The sequence below is a fragment of the Lissotriton helveticus genome, chromosome 12, assembly GCF_964261635.1.
Source record: "Lissotriton helveticus chromosome 12, aLisHel1.1, whole genome shotgun sequence".
In the NCBI taxonomy this organism is placed as follows: Eukaryota; Metazoa; Chordata; class Amphibia; order Caudata; family Salamandridae; genus Lissotriton; species Lissotriton helveticus.
This window is the reverse complement of record NC_136073.1, coordinates 638,347,977-638,354,635: the sequence shown is the minus strand read 5'-3', so window position 1 is coordinate 638,354,635 and position 6,659 is coordinate 638,347,977. Positions and strand designations below refer to the sequence as shown.

At 40.8% G+C, this 6,659-nt stretch overlaps 1 pseudogene; it reads left to right on the top strand.

The window, feature by feature from the left end:
• Positions 1 to 1,425: 1,425 nt before the first annotated feature.
• Positions 1,426 to 3,288, top strand: LOC144799817 (transmembrane protein adipocyte-associated 1 homolog pseudogene; annotated as a pseudogene).
• The last annotated feature ends 3,371 nt before the right edge of the window (positions 3,289 to 6,659 follow it).

The following is a 6,659-nucleotide window of genomic DNA, read 5'->3' as shown; positions in this document are numbered from 1 at the left end:
TGGGGCAACCCAGGATTGCCTGGCATTTTTTCAGACGGGATAGGGAATCTCTGGGCTGGACATGGTATTAACTCCTTGGGTGATTTATATGGCCCAAGTGGCTTTCTAGACTTTGATGTATTAAAACTACTATTTTCACTAAATGATGGCATGTATTTTAAATACATTCAAATACGAGATTTCTTACTTTGCAAAATGAAAATCGAAGAAGTGGCCCATTCAGATACGTTAGCATGTCTATACTCGGATAAAACAAAATCGCTTATAAGCATGGGCTATGGATATTTGAGTCTAGGTAAACAAGATGATAGTGGGAAAATAGCGGCCAAATGGTCGACAAGATTGGGAATAAATATCAATCCCTCACAGATTTCACTTTCACTATGCCAAATAAACCGGGTTGTGCAATCTTCTAATCTGAGGCTACAGCTATATAAAACTATTACTCAGTTATACTATACGCCTCAAAGGATCTCTAGCTGGGCATCAGGAAATCATTCAACTGATCGTACAAAATGTCCAAAATGTGATATGGAAGCAGCAGGCATTGAGCATATGCTTTTCTCCTGTCCAGAGTTAGTCTTATTCTGGAAGGGGATAACTGACGTTTTGACCAGGAAACAAATAGCTACACCATTGCTTACGGCGCATTTGATATTACTAGATATACAAGATGTTTGTTGCCAGCATAAAGATTTGCTAACTATACTATATGCCTGCGCTAGGTTAGTTATAGCTAAAAGCTGGATTTCCAAAGATCCTCCGAAAATAACTGAATGGTGGATTTTGATAAGCGAAATAAATGTAATGGAACTTTCATTAGCAAGACTTAGAGGCCCTACGGCTTTGGCAAGGAGGGAAAAAATTTGGGGAACTTTTTTTTGAATTGTGAAATAGAGGTTATAAAGATCTGATGAGACCAGCTTAACTACAGTGTCAATATTTTGTATAATATATTTTTGAAATTATATTATGTTTTTCTCTGTCTTAGATGTTAATTGTTAGCTTATGTTGTTTCTATTTTGTATGTATTTGTTATACTATGAAAATTTAATGAAAATGTTCTTCTTGCAATATCAATAAAATGATTTAAAAAAAAAAATGCATTCTTTTCAAAGGTTTGAAGTTATTAGAGATGTGTGATGTTTGAAATATGTTATGAAATGTACAGATGTGTATTGTAGCTTGTTTTATTGTACTGAAATGACGATTGAAATAGTTTGTGTATAGTAATGTATGTCCATTGGTAGATGGATAAGTGATTATGGTAGTTTGTATGTGTCTTTGAAAAAGTGCAGTTGAGGGTTGTGTAGTAGATTGCCAAGATGTTTTGCTGCTGTTGAGCGCCAAGCTATCGAGCACCCGCTGAGCTCTGGCTGATGGTGTTAGTTTTTCCTGCTCCCGCCGCTGTGTATGGAGGGCGAAAACTGGCCGTGAGAGGGGCGCCCCGCAGAGGCTCAGATTGAAGGCAGGATGCTGGAGTTCACGGAGTCTGCAACAATCTTTCTGTTGGTGGACAATCACACCAGTGCTTTCGTGACTGGGACGGATGTGACCTCAATGCAAACAACGAAGCCCGCAACCAATGACACCAACATTACACTTCCGCACATGTGCCTGGTTATATTATACGAAGACATTGGAAAGTCTAGAGTCCGATATTGGGACTTTTCGCTCTTGATCCCCAATGTGCTCTTCCTTGCGTTTCTGCTCTGGAAACTGCCTTCAGCTAGAGCGAAAATCCGGGCCAATTCCAGTCCTTTCTTTACAACCTTCTACATTTTAGTGTTTGTTGTTGCTGCTATCGGAATAGCTTGAGCCATTGTGTCTATGACAGTGAGTGCTTCCAGTGCCGCCACAGTGACTGACACGATTCTATGGGAAATAACCAGGTTCTTCCTTCTGGCCATTGAACTCAGTGTAATAATACTTGGCCTCGCCTTTGGGCACCTTGAAAGCAAGTCTAGTGTAAAGCGTATCTTGGCCATCACCACAGTGTTATCCCTTGCATACTCCGTAACTCAGGGGACTTTGGAAATCCTCTATCCCGATGCCCACCTCTCCGCAGAAGATTTCAACATCTACGGTCATGGAGGGAAACACTTTTGGCTTGCAAGCTCCTGCTTCTTCTTCCTGGTATATTCTTCGGTCGTCATACTTCCAAAAACACCTGTGAAAGTCCGGATTGCTCTTCCTTCGAGGAAAAGTTTCTACGTGTATGCTGCTATTCTTTCGCTGCTGAACCTGATTCAAGGTCTGAGCATGGCGCACTGCTGTGTGCGGATATCATCCAGGGATTATACCTTGTTGATGTCACCACCTTCCTCTACTTCAGCCTGTTTTCGCCTCTTATGTATGTGGCGTTCCTGAAAGGCTTCTTTGGGTCTGAACCAAAGATCCTTTTCTCATATAAATCTCAAGTTGATGAACCGGAAGACTCAGATCTGCACCTTTCACATGCCTATGCCATGGCCAAGAAGGAGGCGCAAGATGCTGGCTTCTACTTCAACACTCAAATAGACACAACAGCCTACCTGGACGATGTTGCGTCCATGCCCGACCATGTCGGCAGCATCAATAGCATTGATAGTGAACGATGGAAGCCTATAAACACCTGAGGCCCATTATTTGAGCTGAGTACTCTTACACTTCCATCAAGTTCCTCTCCTTTCTGTGCTTTGAGTTACAATCGAGGAATGGACATTAGGATTTTTTCTTACTCTTTTTTCTTTAGGATTTTACTTCAAATTCTCAGAAGATAAAAACATCACATTCCCAGTTCTCTGTAACAGAATGACATTCCTCGTGCACGAGGAGTGCAGATCATTTCAAAGACAACCCTCAATATTTGGTGTGTAGAAATTGTGGGTGCAAAAGAATAGCAAACGGCAGACCCACCTTCTAGGTAACACTGGCACTTTAGGAGCAGAGGAAAGAAACCTGTCATGGTCTTGCAAAGCACTTGGTAAATATATGTCTACACGGATCAACAAAGGAACTCATAGATGTAAACGCAAATGTATCAGGGAGTCCATGGGTCTCTCGCAAGTTTGCAGTTAGCATGATCAATCCGTGTTTGTGTAATATATGTCAATGTTATTGGTGTAGAATCTCTGAATTCTAATTTTAGATTATGCACAGACTCATTTCTTTATCATAAAACCTTTAGTTATGCCTCTTGCAAATGTAGGAACACCTGTCAATGTATTTACCATAACTGTTCCTTTACCCCTGCTTCATTTCTTTCAAATGGAGATGGTTCAGCGGATAGCACTAAGAAAATTGAAGAGTTTCCAGACCCAGGGAAGTGTTTAACAAAGACATCTAATCAATCCTATTATTTTCAAATATTGGCAATCTGCGTATCCCTTCTGCTATGGTGCTTCGTTCATAAGAAACAACCATAGACCCCTGCTATACACAGTGGCTTCTTCCACTTTCAGTAAAGTTATGAATACTGTTCACCCATATAGTGAAGGGAATATTTTTACTTGAACATGGATCTCACAGTCATCCCTTACAGAAATGAAAGTGAAGCCTCAATTAGATTTAGTAAGCCCTGAATTGTGGAGGGTTACCTTGAGCAAGAGTTCCCCCTTTTATTAGTTCATCAATATTGGTTCAACACCAACATTGCTTATCATGTGAAGAAATAAAGAAGCCCATACACCAAAAAAAAAAAGAAAAAGTGCAGTTGAAGTACTCCACATAATTTTAGGTGTTTCATTGAAATGGGAAGTGCAGTCTGTCAAATTTCAAGGTCTGCATGGTCTTGTGACTGAGGTATATGTCTTCTTGGCTGGCACAGAACAGAGGACCAAACTAAGTCTAGGAAGTATCTTAAAATGTATCTATTTTATTGATGATATCTTTTCTGATTTTGTTAGTAGGGCCTAGAGCCAAAATCCCCTAGAGTGTTTATTGCACTTTAGAAGTAAAAATCCGGCTTAACTCATATATGAGTCTAAATTATAAGTAGTGGGACCCTCTGGCACCAAATGTATGTGTCACAACCTTCTCCCCAGCATCCAATGACATATGCAAAAGCGTGCTGAAACATTGGCCAGTGGTCAACGCAGGTGCACTGGATATAGAACTCCCTATCTTTGCCTTCAAAAGAGCCAAAAATATTAAAGATCACCTTGTAAGGGCAGCTCTCCCCACTTCTGCAGTTAAAGACACCATAAATGATCTATGGGGTCTTCCCAGCCTTACAGGACATGCAAAATGTGGCGAATGTGTTGCATGTGAAACCACTATTGAAGGAAAAACATTCACGTATGAGACACTTAAGCATGAAAGAAAACACTTCACTAACTGTAATTCCTCAAACGTAATTTATGCAATTTTTTGTCCTTGTATGAAAATATATGTGGGACAAACAACCCAAAAGGTCAAACTACGAATAGGCCAACATCGCAGCAGGATCCGATGCGGAACACCAAATGCACCGTTAGTTGACTACTTCCAGGCACTGGGACACAATGAGAAAGACTTTACTTGGACGATTATAACCGCCATCAAGACTCCACCAAGAGGAGCAGACATTTCGCAACTGCTGAATAAAGAAGAAATAAACTGGATACTCTGCACCAACAGTATTCCTAATGGCCTCAATCGCCTTGAGGACTGGACATCACTGCTCTAAACTCATTACTTCAGTTCAAGTTGTACTTATGTCAATGAAACTGCTTGTTACGTATGTCAAACTATGTACTACAGATCTGTAATTCTGTTAATGATCTTAGTTTTTCTAATTTATGACTACAGTTACTACTGAACTCGCAAAACTGTATGCCTCTTCTATGTTTTTATTAAGCTCCCACTGCACACTGGGCCTATTCACCGCTTTCCAAGATGGCCGCCGCGTTACTTCACTTTTATACTTTCTTTATTTCCATTCTTGTCACGTGCTCACCCCCCACCTGACATGGATCACCACCCACTTATACTGCCAATTGTCCAATCGACATCAGAGCACACCACTGCTGGTCGCAGACCGGCTTCCCTCTGGAGTATTTACTTAGTAAGTCCATACTTTTTTGTGCCCCTCCTTGTCTTGCGGTTATTAGCCCCCTCCACTTAGTTCCCAAATTCCTTTTTTGCAGATTCAGCCTCATCCCGCTATTTGCGAAGGCTCTAATTTCATTGAACCTCAGCAGGACGCTGACCGGCTTCCTCCACGAGTATTCACTCGGTAAGTCCACGCTTCCTTTGCTCCTTTACGCAGTCCTTCCCCCCCTTTTTTTCACAGATTCAGCATTATCACGCTAATTGTGACGGCTTTTATTCATTTATTGAAACTCCGGACTGCCAACATTATCCGACGGTTGTAATTGGGTAAGCCATCCCGTTCCCCTCGGTTTTTTCTATCACTCCCCCACGCCTCCCAGAGTCCAATGATGTGTTTTCCTTTCTAGGATACCGTTCCGACACCCTGGATATACTTGACTTATACTTATTAAACACCCTTGCAGTGCAGTTACCCGACTTTACGGTAATTCTCATATTATTTAATCACATCATGCTTGTGAGCCGTGTCCAAATCTTATCTCCACACGGCACAAGTTGTTTTTCAGACCCGCAATCGTACCGGTGCACTCAGTCCCAGCCTGACGGCTTAAATTTCAATTGTCTTCCCCATATTGTCTCTTTCCATTTTTAACTTCACCTGACCCTCTGGTATTGAACACGTACCTCTGGCTATTCTTGCACTTCGTTAAATCATGTGGAAATCAGCAAATTCTTGCAGTCAATGCACTTTGCTAACCATGTTGAAATCGCCGCGAATAGAGAGCAAGCTCTCCTTCACTCTGTCACTTTATTTAAATATATTCACTCAAAAGTCACTGACTATATGACTGAGAATGGTCAATGCCTAGTAACTGTTTTAACATTGCTTTTTCTTTCTTTTTTGCCCCGCAATTTTTCCCATGCTCATTTCCTCCTTGCTATTTCGGTATGTTAAAATGTATTCAAGACAAGCATGTTTTAATACTAATGTCCTGATGATGGTCCTATACATCTTAGTTAAGGGATCGAAACGTCGACACTAATGTACCATACACCTTAAATAATTCTGAAATGTATTGCGTAATGGTACTTATATGCAATCAAGTCTGTCTACTGACTACTAGGAAACAGACCTCCTTTCTTTTTGCCTGAATTCCCCTTCTCCTATTCTGTTACTGTGTTTTTCCTGTTTGTGTGAGGTCACTGGTTGTACCCACTTATTGATCAAAATTTCCGTTCAAAAAGCTTTATTCGAAATGTAAAAACAATTCATAAAAGCATACAATTCAATCACATTTCCCACATTGATTAAATAAACTCTGTCCGGCTGGACAAAGAACATACTGTCTATTTAGCGTATGTTAATTTGATCACTAAACATTTGTTTCTAGGGACCTCTGTCTTTAGTAACCAAATGTATGGTCACTGGCAAGTTATAAGAAATCGAGCAGAAATGGTGGGTTGTGGCTCTTGTCCTTTGGGGATGGAGCATTGTCTCCTGAGGGATAGCTCAGGTGTCTGGCATCTGACCAATGGGTGATCTGAGAGATGGCTCAGCTATGTAACCCTTGAACATATAATATGTTTCTAACCAGAGGCATATTTATGCCATCTACAGCAAATGCTTCCAATCAGTTTCTCATAGT